We start from the raw sequence: 15,812 nt of genomic DNA, 5'->3' as shown, positions 1-15,812 counted from the left end.
CCGGAGGAGGAGGAGGAGGAGGAGGAGGAGTACGCCGCATATACCATGTTCATGGATTGGAAGAATTAACATAATTAAAATGTCTATACTACCCAAAGCAATCTACAGATTCAATGCAATCCCGATTAAAATACCAATGGCATACTTCAAAGAGCTAGAACAAATACTCCAAAAATTTATATGGAGCCATAAAAGACCCCAAATTGTAGCAATCTTGAGAAAGAAGAACAAAGTAGGAGGGATCACAATACTAGATATCAAACTATACTACAAAGCCATTATAACTGAAACAGCCTGGTACTGGCACAAGAGCAGGCATATAGACCGATAGATAAGAACAGAGACCCCAGAAATTGACCCACACCATTATGGTCAATTAATATTTGACAAAAGAGGCAAGAACATAAAGTGGAGTAAAGATAGCCTCTTCAACAAATAGTGCTGGGAAAACTGGACAGACACATGCAAAAAGATGAAACTAGACCATCAATTTACACCATACACAAGAATAAACTCAAGGTGGATAAAAGACTTAATGTAAGGCATGAAACCATAAAAATCTTAGCGGAGAACATAGGCAGTAAAATCTCAGACATCTCACACAGCAATATGTTTATGGATACATCTCCTAGGGCAAAGGACACTAAGGAGAAAATAAACAAATGGGACTACATCAAAATAGAAAGCTTCTACACAGCAAAAGAAACCACCACCAAATTGAAGGGAACCCACTGAATGGGAGAACATATTTGCCAATGACATTTCTGATAAGGGGTTAATATCCAAAATATATAAAGTACTCATACAACTCAACAAAAAGAAGACAAACAATCCAATTTAAAAATGGGCAGAAGACCTGAATAGACATTTCTCCAAAAACAACATACAAATGGCCAAGAGACACATGAAAAAATGCTCAGTCACTAATCATCAGAGAAAAGCAAATTAAAACCACAATGAGATATCACCTCATACCTGTCAGAATGGCTATCATCAAAATGGTGAGGATGTGGGGAAAAGGGAACACTAGTTCACTACTGGTGGAAATGCAGATTGGTGCAGCCGCTATGGAAAACAGTATAGAGTTTCCTCCAGAAATTAGAAATGGAACTTCCGTTTGACCCAGTGATCCCACAAACCCCAAAACACCAATCAGAAAGAATATATGCACCCCTGTGTTCATAGCAACACAATTTACAATAGCTAACATTTGGAAACAGCCCAAGTGCCCATCAGTAGATGAATGGATAAAAAAGCTGTGGGACATTTGCACTATGAAATACTATGCAGCTGTATAAAAGAGGGATCTCTTACCCTTTGGGACAGCATGGAAAATATTATGCTAAATGAAATAAGCCAAGCTGAGAAAGACAAATACCACATGATCTCACTTATTTGTGGAATCTAATGAACAAAATGAATTGACCAACAAAATAAGATCTGAAGTAAGGAGGCATGGAACAGACTGATATACCTCAATGTGGGGGTGGGGGGACTAGAAGAGATAAAACAAAGAACTTATATACTTATATGCACAGCCCATGGACACGGGCAGTAGGGTAGTGAAGACCTGGGGGAATGGGTAGGGGCTGGGAGCAGGGAGGTAAGGGGGGGGGGGAATTGAAGATATCTATAATATTATCAACAATAAAAATATTTTTTTAAAAAAAGGTAATAGAGCATAGCTATGAAAACATTTGGTCCTGGTGCCCTTTTAGAAAAGGTAGACTGATCTTTAAGTTCTTTTCAATTTCTTCAAAGATAATTGATCTACTCAACTTTTTTAATTTTGTGATTTATATTTTCCTAGGAAACCATGTATTTCCTTAAGTTTGTCTAGTCTACAAATCTGTTAATAGAGCATAATCAGCTCCCCGTGCACTATACCAGGAATGGTAGAGAGGGAATTGACCTTTACTGAACAGCTGCTGTGTGCCCAGTGCTGCACTTCATATTTTATTTATATTGTCACATTTAATTGACTCCATATATTGACCCTGTTTAGTATGTATTGTTATCATTTTATAGATGAAAATGGTGAGGCTTAGGAAAATGAGGCAGTAATATGCCCAGGATCACGGAAAAGAAAAGGCAGAGGGAGCCAGAATTGAACTCAGGTCTCTGTGATTTCAGAACTGGTGTTTTTATCACTCCTGGCTTTCTCCATATAGTTGCACAATTATTATACTTAATTAGTGAAAAATAGTGGTTTGAAGAAATTTGTCATTTTTTTCTTCCCTAATTTTTGAATATTCGGACAGTTTTCTGTTTTTCAGTTTTATATTCTGTTTTGAATATTAAAAGATATATAGCTTTTTCCCTCATATTTAAGACATTGTTTCCTTAGGCTAGGTTTCCAGATGAGAATTACTTGTTTGAAGAGTATGATCATATTAATAAGTAATGTATACTGAAAGGTACATTTTAAAAGGGAGAATAACAAAAGAGCCTTATTACATGATGAAATCCCCTGTGAGATCTTACTTGTAGTCTGCGCTTTATTTTCATGGAAATCCCTCACTCTCTGAGCCCAATAATTCTTTCCTCTGCCCTTCATAGACCTTCAATCACTGCCTACCTTTGCATAAATAACCGTCAGATGCTACCATATTTCTCCCATCAAGTTAATATGTCCCCAATTTCTTCCCCAGCCCTCCTTTCTTTCCAACTCCACAATAGCTGTGTTAGCCTCTAAAAACACCCATCTGGCCCTGGGCAGACCCTTGGGAAAGTACTATTACATTCTTAGAAAAAGCCTGTTAGTCTCTAAGCTGTGCCCAATCATTACAGTGGTTTTCAGTCTGTACTCTTTAAAGCCCTCAGGCTCTTTTTGAGCCTGCCTTGGGAGCAGAGAGAAAGCCACCAAGCTAGAGGAGTTCTGGGCCTCCCTCTCTATCCCACCCAACCAGAGTCTCACTGCTCTTGTCTGTTTCACATTCTGTAGCTTTTGGGAAAAGATTTCCTTTTAAAATAAGTTTCTGCTGCTTAAAAAACAAAAGCTCTAAAATTATTGCAATAGAGAAATAGGGATGTTGAAACAATAACCTAAGAAGTTATAACCAGATTTATATATAATTAATTCAAATAATAAAGTTAATAGAAACCTAAAGAAGATGGGGAAATTTCCTGACCCTCCCCCATGCTGACCTAGAATGTATACCCCACGCACACATACACGGATAAGACCACGGGAGCTTAGGATTGTTATTACTTTCCAATTACTGCTGTGACAGAAAAGGAAAGTCTGGCACTTTGGGGAATTGAAATTAATTGAAAGCAGACTTGAGTTAATTTCCATTTCAGTGTCCTTTATTGAATGGGTCTTTAGTGCACATTTCTAATTTAGTAGAATGAGAACTTTTTATGTTGGGGGGAGGATAATGAGGAAATATTTTCCCCTGAAGCTAATTCATCAGGACAAATCCTGCAAATGTTTTCACAGTGGAGAGTCTATAAGTTCCTTATGGTATAGAAAAATATTTTAAAAATATACTAAAAGGGTTGTTGTTGTTTTTATACAGACTAAAAGCGACATATTTCATGAAATAGCATATTTCATGACCTTGTTTATACCTGTGCTATAGTTTTCAAAGTACACTTGTATACATTACCTCACCTGTTCATTGCAGCTGTGCCGCCCAGTGGGCAGGGCATGTCACCATTCACTTTTTATGGAAGGAAATTAGTTTGAACAATGATTTACCCAGTTACATAGCAAGTAGCTCCAAGTAAGACCATTATTTTTTTATTATTCTATTTAAATAAATTGCTTCATGTCATAGGATAAGGAACCACTTTTGTTGTCATTAAAAATATATCAATTCCTGCCCTAGCTGGTTTGGCTCAGTGGGTAGAGCGTCAGCCTATGGATTGAAGGGTCCTGGGTTCGATTCCGGCCAAGGCACATTGCCAGGTTGCAGGCTTGATCCGCAGTAGGGGGTATGCAGGAGGCAGCCGATCAATGATGCTGTCTCATTGGTGTTTCTATGTCTCCCTCTCCCTTCCTCTCTGAAATCAATATCCTATATAATAAAAGCCTAATATGCTAAGTGTCCAGTTGTCTGGTCAGCCATTCAACCAATCAAAGCGTAATATGCTAATGATATGCTAAGACCGCTCAACCGCTCGCTATGACATGCACCGACCACTAGGGGGCAGACAGTCAACCAGTCGCTATGACGTGCACTGACCACTGCGGGTAGACGCTCCAACTGATAGGTTAGCTTGCTGCTCAGGTCTGGCTGATTGGGACTGAGCCTGATGGGCCAGACATGCCCTGGAGCCTCCAGTGGTCCCTCCCTGGCTGGCCAACCTCCCGCGTCCCTCCCCGGCCCTGATCATGCACTGGTAGGGTCCCTTAGCCTGGCCTGCACCCTCTCGCAATCTGGGACCCCTCGGGGGATGTCAGAGAGCCAGTTTCGGCCCCAGTGGTACACAAACTCATGCACCGGGCCTCTAGTGTGTGTGCGTGTGTGTATGTGTGTGTGTGTGTGTGTGTGTGTGTGTGTGTGTATTCCTGTGTTGGCTCTGATAGCTATTTGAAAAAAACAAGTTAAGTGAATTGATAAAATGAGAAAAACTCTGGCAAGTCTGAGGAGAGAGGGAGATTGAGAGGAAGAGAAAGAGCACAAAATTGTACAAAAAGAGATGTAACCACAAATTCACAGGCTATGAAATTTTACTTTAAAAAATTTTACTCATAACTTATTGCCAATAATTTTTTTATTCCTCACCTGAGGACATGTTTTTATTTATTTGAGAGAGAGAGGAAAGGAGAGAGAGAGAGAGAGAGAGAGAGAGAGAAACATCGATGTGAGAGAGAAACATCGATGTGAGAGCGAAACATCGATCGGTTGCCTCCTGCACACTCCCCAAGTGGAGTGTATGGGAGGGGCTCCAACCAGCTGAGTCACATCAGCCAGGGCTGCCAATAACATTTTAAAGCTAGATGAAATGGGAAAAATTTTTTAGGATAACACAAATTGCTGAATTCTGTTTTTAAAACTGGAATTTAACTAGAATAACTATAGAATATATTGAAAGGGAGGTGTCAAATATCTACCCCCCAAAATAAAAAATAACCCAGGATAATAAAATAGAAAGTTTCTATCAATAACAATGACTGTATTGTTATTTAATCCATATCTCAGAATAGGGTATATGTAAATTTTACTAAATCCACTCTATGAGGTTCTGGTACCAAATCTACTCTAAGATAGCCTAAATATAGAAATATTCTAAATAAAATCTCAGAAAACACAAATATAATACTATGATCAGTAGAGTTTCAGAATATAAAAATGGCTTAATACTTATAAATTTATTAATATAATTCCTTAATCAGCATAATGCAGGAAAACAAAAAGCACAGTGTGACACTTAGAAGCAATATGATAAGGAGATAAATTTCACAATACATAGGCATGTATGTAAGTGTTTAAAATAAGGACACCTCAATGATAATGTAACTTTTTATACCCACTTCCAAATAAATGTACAATCAAATCACCCTTGAATACACAATTTAAAAGTGGCAAAGGCAATAAATTAAAGAATGAAATAAGGTCTGTGCCATGAGACATCCTACCAGCGGTTGCCAGCCGGTGGTCCACAAGGTCCGAAAGGCTGGTGACCACTGTTTTAAGGAAACCTTTGGAGCAGCGGTCGTCAATCGGTGGTCCAAGGACCACTGGTGGTCTGTGAGGTCTGAAAGGTTGGCAAGCACTGTAAACAATAAGTACTCTTAATTTGAAAATGGACCTTGGTCCTCAGGTCAGCCTCTTCCTTGACCTTTTCTCAAATATGATTATTGCTAGAAAATGGTTGGCCCCTGCCACTGAACCAGGCCATAAGGCCACCATCCCAATCGAATCCCATCCTTAGTTAACTGCCTAAATGCTAGTTTCCTCACCAGACTGTGAGCCACTCGGGAGCAGAGGGGTCTTTTATTCATTTTTGTATCCCCAGCTCTTAATACTATTCTGGGCATGGGTTCAACAAGTTTTGTGGTGAATAGCCCACGGCCTATGCACCATTGACAGTGGTCAGCAGTGTTCTCTTACCAGTGGAAGTAATTGAATTCTCATTTGATAGACAGCAAAAGAAACACATTTTTTACCACACATGCTTCACATAAGAAAAAGAGTGGGAAATATAGAAACAGTTTATAGCCCGGAGATGATTTTTGTTAGGGGGAAAAACACCATCCAATTTTATTGTATCAAGTAAAGTTTCACTGGCAGAAATATACCCCCTGCCCACCACTAGGCTTGAAGACCCAGAGAGAGCAGGATTTCCTATTGAATGGTCCCACACCAAATCTAATTGTAACTGATGTGCCACCATTGGCAACAACCTGAGTGCCCAGAGCCAGTGAGAAGAGGGCAAAGCACAGAGAGTGGCAGTTCCGTAGCTCAGCAGCCAGCAAGGTTCTTTATGTCAACCTATGGAATAACAGAGCTCCCCCTACCTCCACTCCACTGGCATGTTAATTTTTTTTATTATTACCTAACTAGAGGCCCAATGCACGAAAATTCGTGCAAGAGTAGGCCTTCCTTCCCCCAGCTGCTGGCACCGGCTTCCCTCTGGCACCCGGGACCCGGGCTTCCCTCCTCAGGCTGCCGGCAGGCACCCGGAACCCAGGCCGGCTTCTCTTCGGCCCAGCTTTGTCAGGAAGGATGTCCGGTCTAATTAGCATATTACCCTTTTATTATTATAGATAATGTCAGTAGGATAGAGTAATTTGGTTGAGTTGTTATGTGTCAACATCAATCAGAAAAAAAAGACATTATTACACATAAAAAAAAACAACCCAATGTCTAGAGTTAATTGTTTTAAATTTAAAAATTCTTCATTTTAAATATCAAAATGTATCAAAAGTTTCAGACCATATTACTTCCAGGGGCTCTTCCGACTTGTTGCATTGATGTGCATACCTAAATGTGTCAGAACCTGATTTGTGAGCCTGAATGCTTTGTGAGCTATAGGTAGGTCTGGTCAGGAAGATGTGCTCAAACTCTCTTCTTATGCTGGTTTGACTTGCTTTAATTTCAGCCTTTCAAATAGGTTCTCTCCCTGGATTCATCTGAGTGGAAGATAAGAGCCTCTCGAGACACTCCGTGCACAGTGTTGCCCCAATACAAGGTCAGTACCTATTTCCCCCAAAACGTGCCTGTCACTCTATTTTCACTAGGTCAGCGCTCAGTGGAAGAGGGAAGACAGTGAAAGGCAGGAGAGGCTCCCGAGAGACTTGTGAAGGAGAAAAGCCCTGAGCTCCAGAAAAAGCTCCCTGCACCCCTAGGGTGACCCCAACTTGCAGAGAGGGTACAGCAACATGGTAAAACCTTAACTAGTCCTCAGGAAGAGTTCCTCCTGCTGCAGCAGCACAGGCAACTGCAAGACTCACAAAATCAGAATCACGAAGCTGAGTTAGTAGTACCTTGTGAAATAGATCATTAGTCATCAAAGCCTTTTGTAGGTGAGAGGGGAAACCAGGTTACTGCTGTCTCTCCTGGGAGAATTTTTTTCACAGTTCAGATGAATCCAATTTGGATCTGCCTTTGGCACTTTCAGAACTGCTAAAAAGGAGAAGAGAGTAAAACCCAGTCTTCAGAATTATTGTAATTTCTCACTACCTCCCAGTGAACAAAGACTCCAGGAGTTGGGAATCACAGACAAACCCTGCAAATCTATAAGCTCAGTCAGAAGAATAGCCCACGGCCTATGCACCATTGACAGTGATCAGCAATGTTCTCTTACCAGTAAAACAACAGCATTCTCCCTGGATAAGTAGTTTACCCAGAGGCCTAGGAATTCTAAATTAGCTGATATGATTTTGTTACAGCTAATGGCTGGACTAGCTGAACCTACTTAATTTGTTCCCGTGTTTCATAGTATTCCAAATAAAACTCTATAATAGTTAGCATATATCATATAGACATGTAGGTGATCACAGTTCATGCATCTCATCCAACACTTGCCTCTACATTTGTTCCTCCCATCCTCTGCGCCTCAGATGTCTTTCCCTGCCTAATGAAATATTTCTCACCCTTCAAGGCTCAGTTCAGGCACCTCCTTCTCTACGAAGCCTTTCCTATCCTCCAAGTCATCATTAGTCATCCCTTTCCTACTACATTCTCAACCATACTATTGGTATCTCTCCCTCCTGGGAATTATAGGCATGAAAACTTTGAGAACGTTTTGTAGTGGACACTTAACACAAGTTTGAGTTTAATCAAATTCCAAAGATTGTTTATGGCTAATGATTTCTTTAAAGAAAACAATAGGGAGAGGCTGTATAGTAAAGGGTACACACTTTTAGTTGTAAGATGACTAAGGTCTGAGGATCTAATATATAACATGGTGACTAGAGTTGATAAGACTACATTGTATAATTGAAATTGAAAGTTCTCTCTTAAGTAGAACTTAAATGTTCTCACCTCTCAAAAATAAAAGTAAATATGTGAGATGATGGATGTGTTAACTTGATGGGGGAGGGTCCTTTCACATGTATATCAAATCATCACATTGCACGCTTTAAATATCTTAAAAATTTATATGTCAATTATGCTTCAGTACATTTGGAGAAAAAAGAAAGCAACACAGAACTTTATTTATTCATATTAATTAACATTTTTAATGAGCTAGAAAAAGCAAACAGGAAAAAGTAATGCTATTGCCCCTAAATGATCCTCCGACAAATCTGAATTAAATGGTCTTACCTCTGTTCTATTTCTTATTCTATCATCCATTGTATCAATTCCACTATCATTTAGTCTTGCATTAATTTTAGACTTCTTACCTACCTATGAAAATCTAGATCAGAATTCTTCAGTGACTCTTAAAGTTCAAACATCCTAACACAATAGACCTCTGCCTTCATGATCTGGCCTCTATTCAGTTCTGCAAACTTGTCTTCAGTCACTCTCATACACACTAGGCTCCTGCCACAAAGAAAGTTCTGTGGTTCCCTGTCCTTTCTAGCCTCTGGGCTTTATGAATGTAGTTCCTCAGTGGACCTCCTTCCCCTACCCTCAGATAGCTGTCAAACTTCTTGTGTCCTTCAAGATTCTGTGCAAGTATCACCCTTCCCTGTCTTTTTTGACATGTCTCAGTAAAACCCTTGCTTTTCTGTGCTGCTATAGTATCTTGTTCACATTTCTATTTTAGTATTTATGATAAATTATTAATTTAACAATCTTGTACAAGAGCAGGGGTCCATATTGTCGCAGGGTTCCTGAATTATAGGCAAAATTTTATGTAGGTTCATTTTCTTCTAGGGAGAAGGTTTGGAGCTTGCATCATACTCACAGAGGAGTCCATATGCACTCTCTCAACTTCAAGAACACTGCACTAGCCTATGAATCCCTCAGAAAAAGAGAGTGAGTTCTGTTCTTCTTCCAGTCTCTATAGTGAGATGCCTAATGTTAGCTAAATGAATAATTCAGTTATTATTTTAAAGATAAATGTTTATACTATTAAATATATAGTAAATTCAACCTCCTCTATTTATTAAATCTTTAAGTAGATAGGAAGTGTGATACTGTAAAGAGTACATTGGACAAAAGGAAAGATATGGAAGAATTTATGCCAAACTACTAACAGTGCTTATGCTTGGAAAGAGGTATGGAGACAGGGGTGGGATGGGCTTTCAAAGTTTACTTATACTCTTCTGTCTTAATCAAGCTTGTTTGTTTTACAATGTATACATTTTAGTTTTGAAACTTAAAAAAATAACGTTTTAAACTATGGGAACTTTTTTCTTAAGTGCATGAGACACCTAGCTGCAAATCCCCACTGTGTTACTCATTTTTTTTTTTTGATCCTGGGAACCTTACTTAACCTTTAAAAACCTACATTTCGTCAACTGTAAAATGAGGATAATGCTTATCTATCCCACATGGCTGTTATGTCACAAAGCCTAGCATAAAGTAGGGACTCAGTAAATATTAATTGAATGTAAATTGTGTTGTTTTTACAGGGTTTGTATTTGTTTGCAATCCACAAAGACATCCAAAATAAAACTCAATTAAAACATAGTTCGTTATTGTCTCAATACTCTGAGTAAGCATTCATTGTCTCAATACTCTGAGTGTACAATAAAACTCTAAGGTAACATAGCTAGTTTATAAGATGTCTATTAGTCCTGACTGCTAGCTAACCAATCATGGAATCCAATACTATGTTTACTTATTTGTTTTTAAACAAAGAAGGGTTACAAAATTCTTCAAAGCCATTTAGAATGCGTACGCTTCAAGAAAAAAATACAAGTACTGGTTTAAACTAAGTACAAGTGCACCGGTTTAAACTAAGCTCTCAGTTTGTCTGGGTTCTTATTAGAAACAAGTTCTTTGCAATTTCCACTCACCTCATGTCCTGCCTCCACCAGTAGACATCACACCATGTTTTGTGAAGGCTTCCTGATTTCTCTAGTCAGTCTATAAAAAATAAAATGCCATTGATAATGACAAGCAGTAGGGGAACCAGAGGCTTAATCGCCTGTGTCATTTTTGTCAAGGTCCCTGTCCATTATCCTAAGCAAATCTATGCTTATTCCCAGCTAAGCTTGCTCTTTTTTTCCTCTTACCTTTACAGATAACTTTTCTTAAGAGAATCCTTTTTGTGCATAATGCTGTTCTTTGTCCTGAAGGAGTACAAGAAGCAGTGTAAGGCCTGATCTTGGCTCTATTAGTCACTGCTAATTGCCACCCAGTATCCATTCTCCCCTTTTCTTTAGTATCCCAGTTCAAAACTTACATTCCCCTTCCCCTTCATAGCTACGTGTATCCACCAGAATAGATTCTCCCTATGAGGTATGAGTAGAAATAATGTGAGTGACCTCTGGGAAGTCTCCTTCAAAGAGAGAATACATGTTTTTCCGTTTCTCCTTCCTGCTGGCCGAACACCAATGAGATAGGTGGAGTCCTAGCATCTCTGTGGGTCAAGACGTGATACACAAGGATGGCAGGAGGGCAAGCTGGCGGGAACCTCGTCCCTCACACAAGAACCTGCTCCAACAGCTCTGCTGGTCTGGCTTTTTTTTTTTTTTTAATCTAAAAGAGAAATAAACTTCTAGCTAATTTAAGCCACTGTTATGTTGGTTTCTCTGTTATATAGAGACTAGAGACCTGATGCACAAAATTCATGCAAGAGTAGGCCTCCCTTCCCCTGGCTGCCGGCACCGGCTTCCCTCTGGCACCCGGGACCCAGGCTTCCCTCTGGCCGCCGGCAGGCACCTGGGACCTGGGCTTCCCTTGCAGCCCCAGCTTCGTCCAGAAGGTCGCCTGGAAGGACACCCAGTCTAATTAGCATATTATGCTTTTATTATTATAGATGGCCCCAACCCTATAGGTTGGCACTCCAGGAAGTTGTTTAGAACCAAGAGCCATTTTTTATTCTTAAAGCTTCCCTCTTGCTTCCTTTGAGCATGTATGTACTGTTTATTAACAAGTCCTTCATTCTTCAGAAGCCTCTAATGTGTCGCTCCAGTCCTTGTTTCCACCCTTTCTCCCTTGCATCACTCATATTTTGGATATTATACTCATTTGGCCTCTTCAGATAGGAATTGTAACTCCCAGATAGTGGAAAATGGGGCCACTCTATCAGGGAAGAAAAAGGAAGTTCAGCTAAAATTAAGTCTTTAGCTTTCATTGTAGATTATAGGAAAAACAGTTCATTTCGATTCAATAAGCATTTACTAAGCACATACTATGTAAAGGGCACTGTGTCAGGTGCTGGGACAATTATAAAGATGACACTGATCCTCCTTCAAGTAGGAAATCTAGTAAGAAAGATGAGACACACAAGTGTGATAAACTGTGACAAATGCAATGAGGAAAGTATAAGGTGCCTAAAGCTTTCAGAGGAAGAGAGAGTTCAGTTGTGGGGATTAGAGAAAGTTCCATGAATATAGGGTTTGAGCTGGGCTTTGAACAATGTGTAGAAATGATAAAAAGAGGAACAGAGGTAGGAAATTACAAGGCATTATTTAGGGATCCTAGGAGCATCGAGGGTAGAGTAGGAGGTAAGGCTAGACAGGGAGGTTGGGGCCATGAATATCTTCTTCGGGGGCTGCTCTGCAGTGGGGAGATGAAGGAGTCACTGGTGGTTTTTAAGCAAGGGAGTAAGTAACTAGATCACATGTCTTCAGTAAGAAGCTGCCTCTTGTGGCACTTTAGAAGAAAGACCAGCCGCAAAGAGGCCAGGGAGTGGGCACCTTTAATAATCTAAGTAAAAGGTAACCATGACCTGAATTAAGGAAGCAACCATTAGGAAGGAAAGGAAGGCACAGATAGAAGCAACATTTCAAAGGCTACTGCATGAGTTATGTATCTGCTCTGCCCAAGAAAGAGTTGTCATTCTCAGATTCAGAAGTGGAGAATATATCTGTTAAAGAACTTTTAAAATCCTTCTACGTTATTTGAACTGGGAAACTAAAAGAAGGCTGAACATGCTGTAACCATGAACTTCTACAATTTTAGCAGAGCCTTAACCCCCCCCCCCGCCCCCCCCCCAGATGTCAATCCGGAGTGTACTGAGTAACTGCTAGATGGGGAAAGAGGATTGAAATGTATCTCAGCAAAGAAATGCATCCATCCCTTCTTTCCCATTGTGCATCCTTTGCCCAGGTGTTATGGTAAATAGCAGGTATCTGGGTAGCTTACAAGTAAGGTTCTTCTGCTTTTCTCCAGTTATCCCTTTACCCACCCTTATTCATATTCCTACTCACTCCACACACCTACACACCCATAGAAATCCAGTGAAAATTTAAGAGATGGAGGAGGCTTTCTAGAGTGCATAAGAATTTTCTAATGTTTGCCTCTTGTTGCTCACTAAAACCGTGCCAGCATCGCCTGAAGAAAAATAAAAAGAGCTGGCATAGACCCATATAAAGGCACTGTATTGTCAAATAGCTTTGAGATAAGTACCCCCAAGCACCTCCCCCCAAAAATCTCAAACAGCTATTTTCTCATTTTCTGGGGATTATTCTAGAGATTTCCTCAAATAGACAAACTTGAACATCTGATCAGCTGCTACTTTCTTTTTATTTTTCTAATTATTTTAGGAAAACTTAAGTGGGTGTTAATACTTACTAACCTCTTTTCTCAATAAGGGCAGGAGCAGACAACAAAACAATCACGAACCTACCAATTAGAAGAGTGTCCTGTGTAATATCTACCGATTTATGGTTAGTTCACCTTGTTTGGAGCATTGAAGGGAGCTTACAATAAAACAATGTGGGGTTTTTCCTTTCATTACTCCCAAGGTGATTCCTGGCACTCTTGAAAGCACAAACGATTAATCAAATCATTGGGGACAAGCAGCAGTAATGTGATCGTCAAAACTATGGATATTTGTAATTGTGTTTCGTTCTCATGTAAAGTGTGTGTGTGTGTGTGTGTGTGTCTGTGTGTGTGTGTGTGTGTACTGAGAGGTGATCAGTGTGAGAATCAGCATCTTCAACATTGTCCCTGAGAGAAATTATTAACCTAAACATTTTTACATTTTATAAAAATACAGAAACTACGAAAAATATTTAGCAACTCATACTCCAGTCTTAAAACTCAAAATCAAAGGTTCTTAACTGGGGCCCATAGATTGGATTCAGACCATCTGTAAACATGCTGAAATTGCATGGGAAATTTTGTGTAATTTGTATGGAAAATTTTGTGTGATTTGCAGAGGAGGTGGGCCGGTATTCAAAGATTCTTAAAATTATACTTGACTCCCAAAAAGGTTAAGAACTACTGCCATTAAAGAAAAAGAAGGGAGGGAGAGGGAGAAACAAATGTATCTGAAATTTGTACAAGGCACTTATCTGTTAACCTTTATATTTGTATTTAAGTTAACAATATTTTGACCATCTTCCTTTCAAAAGCCTCTGAGGTTTCAGACTGGTTCAAATTGCATTTTCAGAACCCAGGGTATTGACAAAGATGTAGATGTTAATTATATTCATGGAGACTTTAGAATAAACATGACAAAAAGTTATTTCTCTAGTATAAATTTGTTCATTTATGGTAAACCCTACAGAAGTGCCTTCAATGAGATGGCTATGTCATTTGCAGCAATATAATCTTGTATTCAAAGGAGCTATTAACAAAGACAAAAGGGTGATAAAAAATAAATTTCTATATTTTCAGAATACTATTGTTTTAGCATATAAAACCCATATAATTCCTATACTATTATGGAATACTTTTCTCACTTAAGAATAGAAACCTTTCAAGTGAAACCCAATTCTTCTCATCATGCTCCCAAAACCCTGCAAAGGGTTTAGAATTAAGATTCACTAATGTCTCTGTGTAATTAATCAGTACACATTTTTATGTATATAGAGGAGTGAACTCCTTTACCCCTTTCTGTGTTACAAAAGGCACAAACCAACCTCCCTTCATTCCTAATCTTTTCATTTTTTATTCTTAATCCCAAAGAAATGTTGGATTTATTTGCTGTGTAAATCAACAACCCTGTCATTCTTTTTTTTTAATCCTGATTTTTATTAGATTCAATAGACATAGAATTACATTTCAAAAATATAATCAGTACATAAAATATAAAATTTTTAAAATTATAACTATTTTTCAATGAAAGAACCCTGTCATTCTTTAAGATTGCTCTCAAAATTTAACTCAGCTTCCATTAAATATGTAAATATGTAAATATGTAAAACTCTTCAGTCCCCAAACATATCATTCATTGATAAGCTACAAAGGCAGATTATGACAATTTTACAACTTAGCAAGAAAATGAATGTTTTATAAATTGTTATAACTTTTGAATAAAAAGTTACTTATTTTTAAATTTTATTCTTAATGTCAGCATATTTTGAATCAAAATTACTAAGGATTGATGGAATTTCTTCTCTTATGATACTGTTTCCCATCTCAATGCCTCTCAAAGCACATAAAAGCACACTTACCCCATGGTGCTTGCTGTGGTTATATCATCCTTGGATCAAGGCTTATCTGGATTCTGAATTAACTTAAAGGTTATAAAAAGAAGCAGTGGAGAGGCTTGACTTCCCGGAAAGGAGACTGTCATATGCTAGCTAGGCTTTTAAATGAGCTAAAACTAGTGTCTCTTCTAATTACATAAGCTCTAGGTCAAATTCTAGCATCAACTAATCAAATAACTGAATGTGTTTAGTTTCAAGGAGTTAAAGAAGGAAAACTTTAAGAGGGATGACTTGGTATCTTAGAAAATAGGAAACTTGAGCATTACAAAGTTATTTATATATCAATAAAGTTAAAGATTTTAAAAGCAAAATATGTGTCTTGCCATTTTAAATAATTCAAAGAAAAATATTTGGGAAATTTTAGTTTGTGGTAAAGCAGATATTTTTTATATTTTCCAGAAGTTTTGAATTTGCATTGTATGTCCTGCTCCCAAAAGACATCCTCTTGCCTTATCTTAACCTATCCAGTATTTATCTTGTTATAAATTCCAGTACAATAATATTTAATTCTAAAAGAATACCAGTTAATGCTAAGCAACAAATCCAAAAATGTCTAATTTTTAAACTGTATCTTTGAGCACTAATAAATAGGGTCTTTTGAAATTAAATATAAAGCTATTATTATAAAAACTAACAAAAATACCATTTTTATTTCAATATTGTAAAATATATTTCTTTTAAATTTTTTTAAATTTGAGAGAGAGAGATACATCAATTTGTTGTCCCACTTATTTATGCATTCATTGGTTGATTCTTATGTGTGCCCTGGCCAGGGATGGAACCTGCAACCTTGGTGTATTGGGATGATACTCTAACCAACTGAGCTACCCAGCTAGGGCTTAAAATACATTCAAGA

General features: G+C 38.4%; 1 protein-coding gene across 1 annotated transcript in view; it reads right to left on the bottom strand.

Annotated features, from left to right (window-relative positions):
- Positions 1-15,282, bottom strand: part of ARHGEF33 (Rho guanine nucleotide exchange factor (GEF) 33) — a 66,556-nt gene extending 51,274 nt beyond the window's left edge. Inside the window, exons 1-2 of the mRNA XM_014538492.1 lie at positions 14,921-15,282; positions 10,367-10,436 (exon numbers count right to left, since the gene is read on the bottom strand). The gene's annotated coding sequence lies outside the window, so the exon portion shown is untranslated. The remainder of the gene's footprint in view (positions 1-10,366; positions 10,437-14,920) is intronic.
- Positions 15,283-15,812: the final 530 nt, after the last annotated feature.

Source organism: Myotis brandtii, unplaced genomic scaffold (assembly GCF_000412655.1).
Source record: "Myotis brandtii unplaced genomic scaffold, ASM41265v1 scaffold191, whole genome shotgun sequence".
Taxonomy (NCBI): domain Eukaryota; kingdom Metazoa; phylum Chordata; class Mammalia; order Chiroptera; family Vespertilionidae; genus Myotis; species Myotis brandtii.
Note: the sequence above shows the minus strand (reverse complement) of the source record. Positions and strands in the feature narration are given on the sequence as shown.